The sequence below is a fragment of the Vipera berus genome, assembly GCF_964194415.1.
Source record: "Vipera berus genome assembly, chromosome: 11".
Classification (NCBI taxonomy): Eukaryota; Metazoa; Chordata; class Lepidosauria; order Squamata; family Viperidae; genus Vipera; species Vipera berus.
In genome coordinates this window covers 6,459,337-6,475,719 of record NC_138214.1, presented here as the reverse complement: position 1 = coordinate 6,475,719, position 16,383 = coordinate 6,459,337, and the positions used below count along the sequence as shown (strand labels likewise).

The 16,383-nt window shown below is 38.4% G+C and overlaps 1 protein-coding gene across 1 annotated transcript in view; it reads right to left on the bottom strand.

Annotated features, from left to right (window-relative positions):
- PCDH11X (protocadherin 11 X-linked) overlaps nt 1–16,383 on the bottom strand; it is a gene marked incomplete at both ends in the record, with an annotated part of 456,222 nt that overhangs the window by 120,777 nt on the left and 319,062 nt on the right. The window lies entirely within an intron of this gene.

Sequence of the window (16,383 nt, the reverse complement as noted above, 5' to 3'; positions counted from 1 at the left end):
ACAATTGTCTTGCTTATCAACAGAAATTTTTGTTTCAGTTGTTGATGTAAGTTGAGGACTACCTGTACGTATGGCCAGTTTTTAGTGTGTCTAATATGATGGCAAAAGCCACCAATCTATCCCCTTATACATAGTAGTTTTAATTGTTCTGTGAAACAAGTGAAGACCAGTGTGTGCATGTGATATATGAGTCAGCTGCATGTGTGAAAGATTTTTTTTTTAAAAAAAAATATTATATTGTGTACTAGGTAGATCAATCAGTCTTATTTTCAATGCAATCATTACCTGAGACTCTTCTTTTGAAAAGTCTCTAGGTATTATTTTAGCTTTGACATGTTAAATAATGCAGGTAATATAAACACCATTTTAGAAATGGAATTGATTGAAGGGTTTTTGTGTTTAAAAGACGCCAAATTACAGCCAGACTATTCAATATATCTAATATATAAAGCCAGTGTTTAAGATTTTAGTACTTCAGAAGCTTAGAAGAATGACAATATTTAAGGCCTGTTTTCCCAACCTAAAAGTTATTTTAAATATTTTTGTTGATACAACAAATTTTCTTCCCAGAGATACGTAAAAATACTCTGTTGTGCAGCTATCAAAAATATCTTTTAAACTTTACTTTGAGTAACAGGTTAATAAATTAACCTATTCTGAATAATATATTAAATGCTAAAGTGTTCTAAATAAAGTATTACTTAAACAAGGGCAACAATAAGATGTATTTTCCTTAGAGTGTGAAATGTTCTTTGATTCATTTCATATGGCTACAATTTCTTTATTGCAATACAAAAAGAAAAAGGGTATTGTTTTTATATGCCCTTACAGTAATTATACTTAATTTAAGAGAATTCACTTTCATTTAAAAGTATACAAGCAAATCTGACACATTTTCTATGCCAATCAGGGCTCAAAGATGTTGGACATTGCTTACATTTAGCACAAACTTCTGACCACACTTAGGACCACACTTGGGGATTAAATAATTATTTTACAAATGAGGGTTGGGAAAAACCATCACAAAATCATTCATCAATATATAAGTACTGTTCTTTTTCCAGATATCTAGGATTTCAAACTAAATTTTTAAGGTAAGCCTTCACATTTACTATAAAAATATAGTTCTAAATTAATGGTAATATTTAAAATGGGTGTTGGTTGCTGAAACATACTTACCAAGCAATTTCTCACTGACTTCAGAACTAAATTTGAATAGATCTCACTATTTTTCCCCAAGCTTTCCTTTTTTGCTCTATTTATCAGGCCACCCAGGAAACATCTGTGGATGAGAATCTGAGTTTTCCCTTTCTTAGAACAATGCTTTCACTACTACATTAATTCTCAAGGCCATGTTTGAGTAGATCTTCAAGGCCAATTCTGATTGCCATTCAGACAACTTTGCACGATGATGGTCCATTCATGGTCTAGCTACAGCCATCAGATGGCTCATAGAATTCTAACCGATCTCATTAATTGGACATGCCTGTTCCAATAGTGCTAGAAACTCTCGATATCAAAATATTGTCTTCTCTTTGCAGTCACCAATCTAAGATCCTCAAGTACCCCGCGGCCTCAGTTCACCGTAAGCTTTCTTGACACCTCCTTTGGCGATTGCCTGCTTCTCTGTCTCCAGAAAAGTGTAAGAAACGAGCGTCATTTCTCGTGGCTGAGTAGTCATGACAAATAAAAGGAAGCTTTCAGCTGGTATGCGTTGGGTGGATAAAAACAGGAATCTGGGTCACGCAAACTTGAAAAATTTATCTACACGTCACCTTTCTGCTCTCAAAATAGCTTGGGAAAGTTTATCCTCCCTTAAAAAAAAAGAAAGAAAGTCATATCCTTCTCTGGGCCAATTTAAGATTCAGAAAAGGTTATTCACTTCCCTCGTCCCCTGAAAGAAAGTTTCATGAAAACATGAATTCTCTCGAAAGAGGAGAGAAGTCATGCCAGTTTTCACATCTTGAATCTTAAAAGCATAACTCCTTAAACGAGAGCCACTTTGACATTGGCTATTCTTCAACATGCTTAATTAAGTCCAAGAAATGCTTGACAGGGATGCACTGATGCTCACTGGCTTTTACCCTGGCTGCCCTATTTCTTTTGGGGAGGAGGAGGAGGAGGAGGAGGAGGAGGAGTCATTAATGCAATAAGAAAATAAATTGGATAGTTTCTGTTTGGCTCATCTTTTTTATTGTGATTATTTGAAATTCAGCATTATCATTATTATTTAAAAAAGGCCAGCAAGATCTAAAGATGCCCTATTCACCTGGGGATGGGCTGTCGGAGCCACTGAATATCAAGGAGTTTCTCCTTTCTTCTCCTTTTCTCATTTTTCCTGTACTTAGCGCATCTGAAAATCAAGCCTTGAGCAGTCACAGTACATTTCCAATACAGTCTTTCTTCTTTCCTCTAAATCTCATCTTCTCCCAGAAAATACTCGGGGTGGGGGTGGGGGTGGGAGAGGGAAAAGAACAAGGAGAAGTTGTGAGATTTTAGGGCCTGTCTCTAAATAAGAAGTTAAGAACAACCAAGGCTTGTCTCGGTTGATTTCAATCTTCTTTAGGGAATTTTCAAACAGCGCCTGATAATTGTTGGGATGGTGCAGTGGCTCAGTTGATAAGACACTGAGCTTGTCAGCTGAAGAGCTGGAGACCCCGGGTGCCAGGCCTGAGTGCCACACAAAGGGATGAGCTCCCGTCCTCCCTCTAGCTGCTACCAACCTAGAAGTTTGAAAGCATGTAAATGTGAGTAGATAAATAGGTACCACTTCAGTGGGAAGGTATTCAGCGCTCTGTGATGTCATGACCAGGGAAATGTCTTTGGATAATCCTGGCCCAATGGTCTTGAAACGGAGTGGGGGTGCCCTATAGTTGGCAACGACTAGTAGAGTAAAATCCTCAGGGACTCCTTTACCTAACAGTTGCAAGTGTGAAAAATGGTCGTAAGTCATTTTTTTTCAGCGCTGTTGTAATTTCAAATGGTCACTAAATCAATGGTTGTAAGCCCAGGACTACCAGGACTAGGCCATGGTATGTAGCCATTTTTCTCCATACTTTGACAAATTAGGCACAGCTTTGACACCACAAAGGCTAGAGATATGATGAAGTGAGACAAATACAACCTGACACATAAACCCAGGCTTTGGTGGCAGTGAACTCGCCAATGGAAGCACAGGTTTACATATTCATATTTCTGGAAAGCATTGGTGATTTTTTTTTAAAAAAAAATCAACACTCACTGTTGTATCTTTGAGGTCTGCAAAATTCTCAGCAAGTTCTAACTTGCTCACTATCTCTCACCCTCCTCCAATATATTTGAGCAGTTTTCTTAAAAAGTTTAAAAAAAAAGAACAACTCTGCAAATATTTTACCCAGTCAAGAGATTGTTGTGGTTCTTTCTTTGGGAAACTGATCAAAGGTGACTTTAAATTATTTATTCGACAAACCCAAAAGGATTACCTTCCAATTATTCTAATTCTCTTTCAAGCCATAAAAGATAACAAGTTTGATGTGTTAATCATTTTCCCCCCCTCAGAACAACATCTCTGAATTAAACTATCATCATGCACCCTTATCAACAGTACAAAAGAGCCAAAAAAACTGAAATAAAAGAGAAGACATAAAAAAGAGAAGGGAAATCTTGCCATATTCAAAATGTCACAGATATCTAATTTAACTTTTGAAAGGCAGTTATTGTATGCTAATTAGGCATTGAAATGAGACTTAAAAGCAGAATTAAATAATTAATGCCTCTGCAATATGTCACACTGATACACAACTAAACTGGTGCTCGATTTATAGACTGCAATTCTAACATTAAATAAATGTGTCTATTTCACTTCCCTGGTGCTGTTGACAATGTCAACGTAAAATGGGTTCAAACTATTTTAATTTACATCTTCAATTTTTAGCCATTTTTATCCTCCCCCCCTTTTTTTTGGTGGTGGTGGTGGGGTGAGTTCAAGAATGGTTTGAGTAAGTCTAATTCAGTCTTGGGTTTTTTTCCAGATTTTTGAGGTGGTACCTACCAGTATTTCAAGCCAACATACACTTTTTTAAAACAAGACAAAGATCAAAGAACTCTAGACAAACACTTTTTAATTATTGATAAAAAGCTATATTAGCATTTTGGTTAATTTGGACACCATCACAATAAAAACCCCTTTGCACAGTTTTTATCAGTCTAATTTTTACAGATATGGAAATTCAGAGTGTTATGAAGGCAGATCCATGTGGACTGTGATAGTCCTTAAAATTGTCCCAAGCAAAGCTAATTGAAAGAAGGTAGACATGTATGACTGAAGAAGCATTTTTGTTGGCAACTCCGAGTGTGAAGACAGATGTCCTAAAACTTGCAGAACAGCTGAATGTGCAAGCAGTCAGGCTGCCCTTATTTATCATGGCTAATCCTATTTTCCGCTCCCTTTCTTTAATAAATCACAGTTCTTAGTTTTGCCTTTTGGTGATGCTTTATTCAAATCTCACAGCTTGGGCAATGCTATAAATGTCATTTTCCAAAGTGCAGCCTCTTCTCCAGCCTGCAGCAATTTACCATATGAACCGGAGGCAAGGTAGACACTTCCTGTCACTTAGAAAGATTGATATAAATGCAACATTGACTTTAAAGGTGACATGAGTATATAAGGGCATCTCCAACTGAACATGAATCCTAACCATGTAGGTTTCCCATGTAGCTAAGGTTGAAGTTCTTTTCCATAATTCTTCTTCTAACCAATCCTAACTGAGGAATCATCAATGTAGAATGGGTGCCTCACGTCTCCAAGCCTTCATTAGTATCCTTCAAAATATAATCCTGCCCATTGATAAAAAGGCCACCACCAAGAACTCAATAATTTGCTGGCAAAGAAAAGACAAGAGGGCACCTCTCTTTTTACATGCATGGAGACAGACTGAACTTGCAACTGATGTTTACTTCCATAGGCTGTATAGTAATATTCTCCATTGTATCTCAAGACAACAATATTGATTGGGGGCTATGTTAATGTCTGCCAGGATCTGTCAACTGAAGTAACTGTCTCACTCTACCTAATAACACATGCAAGCAGCCGCATTAAATTGGATGTAAACCGCTTTAAACTTGATTGTAAACAATTCAATTTTCGTAACAGAGTTATTTATTTATTGTATTTATTTATTTTAATCCCATTTATATCCCGCCCTTCTCCGAAGACTCAGGGCGGCTTACAATCTAAGCACAAATTAATGTGCTTAGTAATAGCCTTCATTCTATGTATATGCCTGCTTATTAGAGTTGTCAGAGTCTGGAATATCTTGCCCGATTCACTTGTCTCAGCTACTCACTTTCACAGTTTTAATTCCAATTTAACTTTTGCGGACCTCATCCCATATTTCAGAGGTTCATAAGGAGGTGTGTGTAAGTGCACTAACGTGCCTATCATCCCCATCACATTTTTTTTTCAGTTTGTTCGTTCGAATTTGTCATTTTTATTCGATGAATAAAGAAAAAAAAAGGGGAAAGTTAGGGCTAGCTCAGTCCATTTTAAATTGATTGAAGCCACTGTCTACAGCCAGAAACCAAAGTGCTAACTTACATGCAGTCTTTTCAATTGGAGATTTTCAAGGATTTAATTTGGAATCAATGATAGATTTATTTTCTGAGTTAGAAAAAAATAATAGCAATTGAATTGTTTTAGGTTTGATGTCAGAATAGCATGGTGAAGAGTTATGAGTAACATTTGTTGGTTTGAAATAACCCATCAAAGTTTTAATACAGTTATGCAAGAATATGCAGTCTTGCACCAATCTGCACATTCTTTTTGAGTGTGTGTGTGTATATATATATCCCCTAGCTGATATGTAGGGGAATCCTGGTTTGCTTACAGGTATGTCAATTAAAGAATATCAAACAGTGTTAAAAGTTTACTTAAACACACTTTTTGATTTGCAGTAGTGGCGAATATCTGTAGCTCAGATGTAGAAGGAAGATGAGCTTGTTCTCTGAGCTTGTAGGTTGGTTTCCAAATGTTTCATTACCAGACTAGGTAACATCTTCAGTGGAGTTTAGAGGATGTCAGTATGAGGGTTTATAAGGCTAGTGGGTCTTGTGATGGGTGAGGGGTAGATGTCTCAAGATCTGACCACACGAAGCCCTTATAAACAGAAGACTGACACTGACATCTCCTAAATTCCACTGAAGATGTTACCTAACATCAGAAACCAACCCACACGCTCAGAGAATGAACCCTCAGCCTCGCTTTTTGATTTTGCCATGCACCGCATTAAGACACAACCATCTTTGAAATAGAGTATTTTCAATTGTCTTTCAAGCAGATACATCTTCCTATCAAAAACGTCACACTGAATGCAAAATTAATTCTACATGCACTACCATCAGATTCCTAATTTAATAAAGCAATACATAAGGGTAGATCATTAAGTGACTGCATGATGGAGAGATGTGAATTCATAGGATCTGGATTGAAAGAAGCTGAGAAAGCTGATCCTGTCTACTTTTTCGCTCTCCTTTTTGTCCCTCTCTCTCTTTAGGTATCTATCTGGTCACTAAAAGTCATCACTCACTTGACGACACATAATGAATATGTAAATGTCATCCTAATTTTAAAGGTGTCTTAAAAGACTTTCATTAGAACTTAGGGAAATTGCTAAAGTGCCTTAAAAGGCTTTCATTAGGGCTGTTAAAATTGCTAAAAAGTATCCTGTCTCTAAATTCTGCCAATTAGATCTCAGTGAAATATATTCTCTAAAGCTGAAGATTAGCACATTCATTCAAGACAGAAATCTTCCTATAAATTCTTTAAAAAATCAATGGCATAATATTAATATGTGACCAATTTATCCACTCAGTCATGTGTTTCAGTGTGTAAGAACTCATCATAAGTCCCATATTCAACACCCAAGGAAAAGTTTCAAAAAAGAAAATGTGCTTTGACTCATAGGCTCAAAATGTAGAGAGAAGGAAGGAGGCCCCATTTAAATTACCTAATGACAAAATTGTATCTTGATAGTGAAAATGTGTTTAGTTTGCCGTATGAAAACAAACTAACTTAATTATGCATTGTGAATGAATGCACAAAACACATAGAAGGCTATAATTATTTCCCTGCTCCCACTTAAAATTTGGCCAATTTTTTTCCATGCACGTATTTACCTAAAAAATATGCATAAAAATAGAAGCTGTTGGAGGAACTTTCATGAACTCTACATTCTGTAAAACTGCAAACAGAAATGCATATGTTCAGAGAAATTTGCACCAGAACATACACAAATTTCACTGCTTACTAAATGAATTTGGAGTGGGGAGAGAACTTTCAGGTATGGAACAGTTAGGATAGCGTGGTAGCATTCTTCTTTTCTCCATAATGTTGATATCCTCTTCCCCCTCCTCTTCCTTCCTCCTCTTCCTCCACTTCCTCTTCCCCCCTCCCTCCTTCTACTAATCATGGAGAGTAGATAGTAGTAGATACAGGATTGGTGTTTTTATCATCAGAAAGGCTTGTATATTCCGGCTCTTTATCTCAAATTGAAACTCAGTTATGTCTTTCCTTGAAGCCATTGCACTTAGGGCACCATTACAATTAAATATTTATATTGTTCTTGTGTCATTCTGATGTTACGCTTTGAATTTTTAAGCCTAGCTGAGCGTGTTTCCTTCTCCTTTGTTTAAAGGATCATTCATCAATGCTAAGTAAATATCCTTCCTGACTATGGACCATTAGCAAATTTATCAGCTCAATATACTGTTCAATGCCACGGAATGAAAAATATACGACAGTCAAAACAGAGGCAATGCTTCTTTCTCTTAAAAGGAACATTTTAAAACCAGTGTTCAGAACTGAAGGGTTAAATGGAGGAAGGCATACAAATGGATGAAAGAAGATAAGAATACATGGGGGCTTTGATCCCAGCAGTGGCTTTTGGGATTCCTAGCCCTATTGCAAACTGGCTTTGCATTTATAGTCTGATTCTATGAATATCTGCTAATAAATAAGGGATTCAGGGTTCCATGGGACTTAAGTCTTATGAGTGCGTACGAATGATCGGAGCCTTCATTCTTTAAAAATGTAATAAAGCAAAACACAAGAAGCTTCTCTGAATCTCATTGGTCGGGGGAAAGCATCAGGCAATAAAAATTGGACAGTAATAAGACACAACCACCTTTTGTTGGAAAATTAGCGTCGGTAATTTCCCATTTAATCTGTGCCCAGCATACTCCCAGTTAATCTGCATATCCGCACTGCAGCAAGCACATGTATTACTCTGTTCTGCTAGCAAAACTATAGCTTGATGTTTATTTATTAAACATTAGCAAACATCAAAAGTGCAAGATAAAACAGGACAAAAGACAAGCAGAACGAAGAGAGAGAGAGAGAACAACAGGCAAGAGATAAAAGGCCAGAGAGATTAATGTGACATCTACATTATCTTTATCTACAAACCTATCTATCAAAAGACACAGAACCTTCCAGAGCCAGTGGAAACTATGTCATAAGCAATTAGCACTGAAAAATCACAAGGAGAACAGCCTTTGGTTATTCCAGGGTTAACCCTTTTTGATACATAGCCCAGGGGTAGGCAACCTTGGCTCTTTTATGACTCGTGGACTTCAACTCCCAGAATTCCTGAGCCAGCCATGTTGAGGGGAAAGAGAGAGGTTTCCAAGCTGAGTCATGCTGGCTCAGGAATTCTGGGAGTTGAAGTCCACGAGTCATAAAGCGGCCTAGGCCTAGGCCAGGGGTAGGCAACCTTGGCTCTTTGATGACTCGTGGACTTCAACTCCCAGAATTCCTGAGCCAGCCATGCTGAGGGGAAAGAGAGAGGTTTCCAAGCTGAGCCATGCTGGCTCAGGAATTCTAGGAACTGAAGTCCAGGAGTCATAAAAGAGCCAAGGTTGCCTACCCCTGGTGTACCCAAACAAAAATATAAATAAATATTATTCCTGCTGTATAACTGAACCATGGCCAAGTGGCAGCAGAACATGGATGCACCCAAAACCACCTTTTCTTCATTCACCAAACCGGTTGGTTATACTGTTTTAAATGTTTCTTCTGCACTTTCTAGATGTACACCTCCATAGGTGGCTGCCACAAAGAAGAGAGGGTCAATCTATACTCCAAAGTACCTGAAGACAGAACAGGAAACAATGGATGGAAACTAATCGAAGAGAGAACCAAGCTAGAACTAAGGAGAAATTTCTTGACAGTTAGAACAATCCATCAAAGGAATGACTTTCCTCCAGACGTTATGGGTGCTCCATCATGGGAGGTTTTTAAGAAGAGACTGGACAACCGTTTGTCTGGAATGTCTCCTGCTTGAGCAGGGGTTGGACTATAAGATGTTCAATGTCCCTTCCAACTCTGTTATTCTGTTATACTGGTAAGTATGCCAAAAAAATATGTTTTAATGATCTCACCATGAATTCTAGGCATAGGCTAAGCAGGTGCCAAGCCATCACTGAAAAGTTGATTTCAGCTTCACAGCCAGCGTTATTTTTTGTGATTGTTTTAATAGCGGCCACAAAATCCACCCATTTTTGTTTCCCCCCAAAGTCAGTACTTAACAGTGCAATTTGCCCTAAATGCTTGGAGGCTTTCCTTCAGACTTTGAAATCTGTCCTCTGCTGCCTAATCTTGCAATCATTTGCATTCTAATTTTGTTAACCACTCAACGCCAAGAGAAAGTCTCCTGATTTCTCCCCAATAAAAGAGCACAAATTCAACCATACAACAACAACAACAACAACAACAACAAATCTGTCTCATTCACATTTACACACCCCTCTGGGGACTACAGCCCAAATGGAAAACACCAAGAAATTTGCAGCGTGAGATGCTTGCTACTCCTAATCAATCTCGCTTCCTGCCACTCTGAACAAACATAGCGCTCCAAGCCTATTAACTTGCAAAAGTTGCTTATCAATCTTGAAAGCAGGCGGGTGAGCTTCTCAAAGAGACTTCTGTGACCTCTCTTGGGAAGGGTGTCGTCCAAATTGATTTACGGGTTGTGAAAGCCTGCTGGTTCCATGGTGGGAGGGGGGGGGACAAACAATGGAAAGTAGATCTTACGATTGAATTTCTTTTATTTCCATCATGAAATTGCTCTCTTTTCTCGCTCCGCTCTCATTTACTATCTTATTCTCCAGCCTTCTGCTAAAGTCTTCAAGGTAACTAAGGACCCTTTGGTCTGTGCCTCCGTGCATGCAATTACAGGAAGTCCTTGACTTATGATCATAGCTGACCCGTAAATTTCTGTTGCTAAGTAAGAAATTTATTAAGTGAATTGTGCCCCATTTTATGACTTTTCTTGCCACAGTTGTTAAGTGAGCCACTGCGGCTCTTAACAGTTGTTAAGTGAATCTGGCTTCCTCATTGACTTTGCTTGACAGAAAGTTGCAAAAGGGGATCACGTGACCCCAGGACACTGCAACTGTCATAAATATGAGTCAGTTGCCAAGTATCCGAATTTTGATCACGTGATCATCGGGATGCAACAATAGTCGTAAATGTGAAAAATGGTCATACATCACTTTTTCAGTGCTTGTTGCAACTTTGAACAATCAGTAAATGAACTGTTGTCAGTGGGAAACTAGCTAGAATAACAATATGGTTAAAAAAAAATCAGAGTTATGTAAAATACTTTTTCTTCTTTGCTAAAATCCAGCAGGAAAGAAAACATTAAAGGAGAACAAGAAGACATCCACAAGTGAATCTGGCAAGAATATTTCAGTCCTGAGTGGGTCACCGTGGTTAGTACTGGTCACTTTATCTTTGTGCAAATAATCCATCTTCTTAAAAGATGCATAGATGTCTGGATGTGTGAACCACTTTCATGTTTTTCATTCTGAGCAGTCCCCATGACAAAATATCATTAGAATTGAATGCTGCCTGACGTTTTCTCCACGGCTGAAATATGAATAAGGTATCAAACTAAGCCTGAGTGCGTATATCTCCCAGAAATTTAATAAAAAATATGTCAGTAGGGCAGCGTGTCCCTCAACAAAGCATTATAGAAGTACAAAGTAAAGAATAACAAACAAGCTTTGTCAGTTCTCCAGAACTTTTTAAAAGAGAGCCTGGGACAGGAAAAAAGCTGACCAGGTATTACAGGCATAACCAGGGCTTTTTTTCTCATAGAATGCCCAGAACGGAGTTCCGGCACCTTTTTTGGATGGAACCTTGTAGGGTAGGCAAGGTGAGTTTTATGACATGTGCGAGTTCTGGCACCTTTTTCTTTTACAAAAAAAGCACTGGGCATAACACCAGCAAACTCCAACTATATTCAGAGAGATATTTTTAGGAATTAACCTGAAAACCTAAACAGCCTGTGTTAAATTTTAGAACTGCATTACACACGATACAAACAATGGAAGGAAAATGACTGATGGTCCATTTTTTTAAAACTTTGGGGGCATTTTCCCAACTCTAGCCAATAACTCTTGATCTGCAATTGGGAAAATAATACCAGAAAATATCTATATAGTCATTCTTCCAAATTGTTGGACTTGAGCTCTTCAAAGTATCCAGTCTTTTGGGCATCGTGGGTCAGAACCTTGAAAACAGATCCACGAAATTATGCTTTGTTTTTGGAAAAGCCTGCTTCAGAGAACAAGCAGCTCCACTAGATTTCTCTTGATAGTTACCTGAGGACAATATCTACATATGGGCAGATTTAGAGAGTCATGACTCTGCCAAGAAAATGGCAGACAAGCTTGGTTCAGAGCTGAGCATTAAACCCATTTAGATTATTGCGGCAAAGATGCGTAGCTTTTGATTTGCATTCGTTGATAAGACAATTTATTATGAATTGCAATTCTGTATAGTCCAATGGTGGGAAGGGACTCCAGAGATGTTATTAGCCCTTTTGCTAAAACACACCTGTGTATGCAACTCATAGAACAATAATGATCCCCTTTGCTCTAACGAGACAGAAAAAAAATTAGCTGCTGCCAAAGAGGCGTGCTGCCAAATTCAGCATCGGTGACTAACAGAGATAACTTTATTAAAGGAACTCATTGATTAAGAGTTAAGACATCTCCAAGAACTGAGAAAAAAATAACTCAAGCCTAAATAGGTCCAGATTTTTCTCCTGGGCTAGAGAAGTTGAACGATCTGAACGAGAAGTCTGAAAAGCTTCAGCTCTGGCTCCTGACTCTTCCAATTCCCATCCTTGCTGCATGTTTGCACAATCTTTAAGGGATGAGCGGCCTGCCTTGGCAGCAACCTGGAACAGAGAGATTAGGTGTCACAATGCACCCAGTCTTATTGGCTCTGCTGTTGTGGGGAGAATTTCATTTAAAGTCACAATGGCTCATTCACCAAAGGAGCCATTCACTAGGGCAACAAAAGTACCATCAGTTCAGCTGTGAAAGTGGTTTTCAATATAGAGCTCTTCAGAGATGCAGGATGAATTACAGCGAGCTATACAAATGGAGCCAGCCCCGTGTTTTTTTTTGTTTGTTTTTTTGCCCTAAAAACTCCCCGATTGATTTCTGCGCGAACCCAACCTCCAGCAAGCAGCGGCAGGGAGAATTATTCCATTTATCGCAGAAGAGCGAATTAGAGCTGTTGCTAATGGGGGAATCATTAAAGCTAACACGCAGAGGCACAACTGTGCTCCCCGCAATTTTAGCTGTTACAGCTCAGTGTCCACATGGTAGCAGGTCAGAGCTAGAAAGAACGAAATAAATGCAAACCGATGAGGAATGAAACTACCTCGTTGCAGTGTGATGCACAACTACGAGGCTGTTCTGAAAGGGGAAAGGGTTACGTTTCTGAATGAGTAGAAAATTAACTTGTGGGAAGGTGGGTGAGTGCCCTTTAGGGCCAATCCAAAGAGATCATTCTTCAGAAAGAGTTCATACACGAGAGCAAAGTTGATTCACTCTCTAGCTTTAAAACAAAAGTTCTATTCACGCTCCTGGAGATTTCAGCGGCTCTTGAAAAGATGCATTGAATGTCACATCTAACATGCAGATTTTATTCGACAGATAGTCCTCGACTTACAACAATTCATTTAGTGACCGTTCCCAGTTACAACAGCACTGGGGGGAAAAAGTGACTCGTGGCCCTTTTTCATGCTTACAACCGTTGCAGCATTCCAATAGTCCTGTGACCAAAATTTAGATGCTTGGCAACTAACTCCTATTTACGACGGTTGCAGTATCCTCGAGTCATGTGATCACCCTTTTGCTGACAGTGAGGAAAGCGGATTCACTTTACAACCATATTACTAACTTCACAACTCCAGCGATTCACTTAGCAACGGTGGCAAGAAAGGCAGCAAAAATGGGGCAAAACTCACTTAGCTATCTCGCTTAGCAAGAGAATTTCAGGGGTTAATTGTGGTCATAAGTCAAGGACGACCTGTATTCTCTTTCTTTCCAAGCCACAATCAAAAAGCACCCGGATGAATCTATTTAGCATCCATTCCATTTTTATTTCTTCTAAGCACCAAAGCAACGATGGGGGAAAAAATGAAGCAGTAATTTGCACCTAAGGCCACAGACTCTTATAACATTTTGCTCAACTCCAACTTGAAAATGCTGCATGCCAGAAAACATTAGGCCAATTTCATACAGTGGATACTCTGCTATCCATTTTTATTTCTATTATTGTGTACATTGGAATTTCTGCATCATTTGATTTCTCAACAACTCAGATTAAGGCTTCCTCTGTTCCCCTGCAAGCTCAACAACTTAATTTGAGCTGCCGAGACTTTCAGAACTTGAGTGATACAAGTAAAAAAAAAAAACAAATTGGTTTTAGATCTATTTTCAATTACTCTGTCTGTTAGGAGCTGTAATGCAGACAAGGAAATATATTCATAAGATATTTCCCTTGGCATGGCAATGTTGCCATTACCCTCACTAACCTTTTCTAGAAATTGTCTTAAAGTCATAAAAGCAATGTGCTCAAGCCAATTTAGGTACAAGCCATGGGGTGTTGCAGATATTGGGGAAGGAAAAAAAAGTTTGAGCTTAGTGAACCAGCATTTTTATATCATTCTTTATATTTTATTTTGCTGCTAGTTTCTGTAAGAGGAAGGGAAAGAGTTGGGCAATCCATACTCAAGAAACCTAAAACAATGATTCGGTCTTGGGCAGAATTGCATGCGGTAGTGATAGATATAGTGGTGTCAAGTGACAGCAATCTCAAGAGTGAGAAACTGGAGAAGTACCAGGGCCTGAAGGAGGATTTGGAGAGGATGAGGAAAGTCAAGGCCAAAGTGGTCCCAGCAATGGTAAGAGCACGTGGGACTGTGACTCCGAAGCTGGGAGAGATCCCATGAAAGACATCAGAGTTCTCTCTACAGAAGAATGCAGTGCTAGGAACAGCTAACATCCTGCAAAAAACTCTGAAAGTCTCAAATCTCTGATAGAGAACAAGAGAGAGAGAAAGAGAGAGAAAAAGAGAGAGAGGAATTTCTATCTCACCAATTTCTATCTCTATCTTCATTGTGATGTCAATGAAGACCTGATTTTTAGAAGTACAGTATGGTGTCTACAATATGGAAATTTCTCATACGCTGTTCCGAATCTTGTCCTACGTAACTACACTATGTTTGTGATTTTTCAGTGACCTCAGTCAATATGGTTTACAGTTATGCGGGAAGGGACTTTTCACTGTTCCATTCACATTGAGTTTTTACCTTGAAGGAACCTGCAATATCTTTCCCACCCCACCCCCCTTTCTATCAGAATCAAATAATGATCATCTGGAAAATGAAGAACTATCTGATTACTATCAACAAGTGAAAGGATAAAAGCTTTAGATGCAGCGAATGCTGTTTAGCAAAAGTTTGGCTTCTGTGATTTTACTAAACTTTACTAAACCTTTTAGAAAATTGAAGCTAAGGAAACTTCAGCTTCAGAAAGTTTTTGAAAGTCTGAAAAGCAAGCTGGATAAATACTCATCTTAACACTTTTCTCATGTTCTCATAAAATCCCACAGTATACCCCATGTTTAGATAATAGGTTGGAATAGTAGGAAATAACATTTTTTCTGAATTTGATGCAAGGGATTTCTCTCTTGGGTTTCAAAATTCATAGGTCATGCATGATCAAAGTCCTGCCAAGTTGCTCTTGAGAGTTCCAGATTTGAAGGTGATGGTCTGAAAAACATGGGATTTTTTTTTTCCTAAGCAAACCAAATTTTCTTACTTTGAGGCATGCCTCTTTTCTCAGGGAATAGGGCGGTATATAAATGTAACTAAATAAATAAATAAATAAATCACAGAACAGACGACAAGAGAAGCAACAGATTGCAGGTAAGAGGCTAAAATTGTCCTACCGAGACATGTTTGCACTGCATTCTCATTTCAATCTGGATAAGTTCTTATGGAAATCTTGAATCTTTACATGGCTATCGTGAAAATTCTTCTTGGATAATAGTCAACTATTTCATTTAAGTCGGGGGATCAGGAATAGGATGTATGGGTTGAAGGAGGGAAAGGCACAAATTAATTAGAATGATTTTTTTTTTGCCTGAATTGCATAGACTCATACAAAAGTGTTGTATAAATTGCATGGATTTAGAGGGTGCAATCCAGATAAGATTTGGCGACAGATAGCCAGAGGATCTACCTTAGCAAATTACTCGAACGAGCAGTAGAATTGGCTGACCGCATTTTTTTCACTAATACACATTGTCATCTCAAGACCCCTTGCATCCAGAGTCTAAAATAACCTAATTGAACCACTGATAGTAGAAGGTAAGTATTTTTAAACCAATAATAGTGATTGGATGGACTATAAAATTGAACAAAAATGCAGTGGTAATGAATAATCCATTACTTTCATTGGATTCTAATCCATTCATCACTTTTTATTGGATTTTAGCATCTGGTGCGCTACTTTAAATAAAATAGAGGACATTAAATGCAAAAGGACCTTGAAATCCAAGCCCCCTCCCTCTGCTCCAAATGGAACCAAAACGTTGGCTTTAATGTTGCACTTAAATGTGACCTATGCTTATAGTAACTCAGATTCCTTGGGGCTACTGCAGTTTTTGATTTAACACAAAAGGTAACTTTATCGCAACTTTGGGGAAGAAATTTTGAGAACCTTGAAGGTTGGTGTTATCATATGGATTGGCGAGATTGGAATAAAAGTAATAAAATGCATTTATTCACTATGGCACCAGCAGCATATAGTGTAATAGATATCTTTATTAACACTGCCATAGCTAAAGGAATAACAGAACAGCAGAGTTGAAGGGGCCATGGAAGTCTTTTAGTCCAGCTTCCTGTCTAGCAGAAAACCTTATACCATTTTGGACAAATGGTTGTCCATTCTCTTCAAGGATTTTTTTTTCCAACCTAAAGATTTTTTTTCCCCCAGTTTGGCTTTTTTAGCCGGAGTGTAGAAGTTGGAAACAAAAATTCT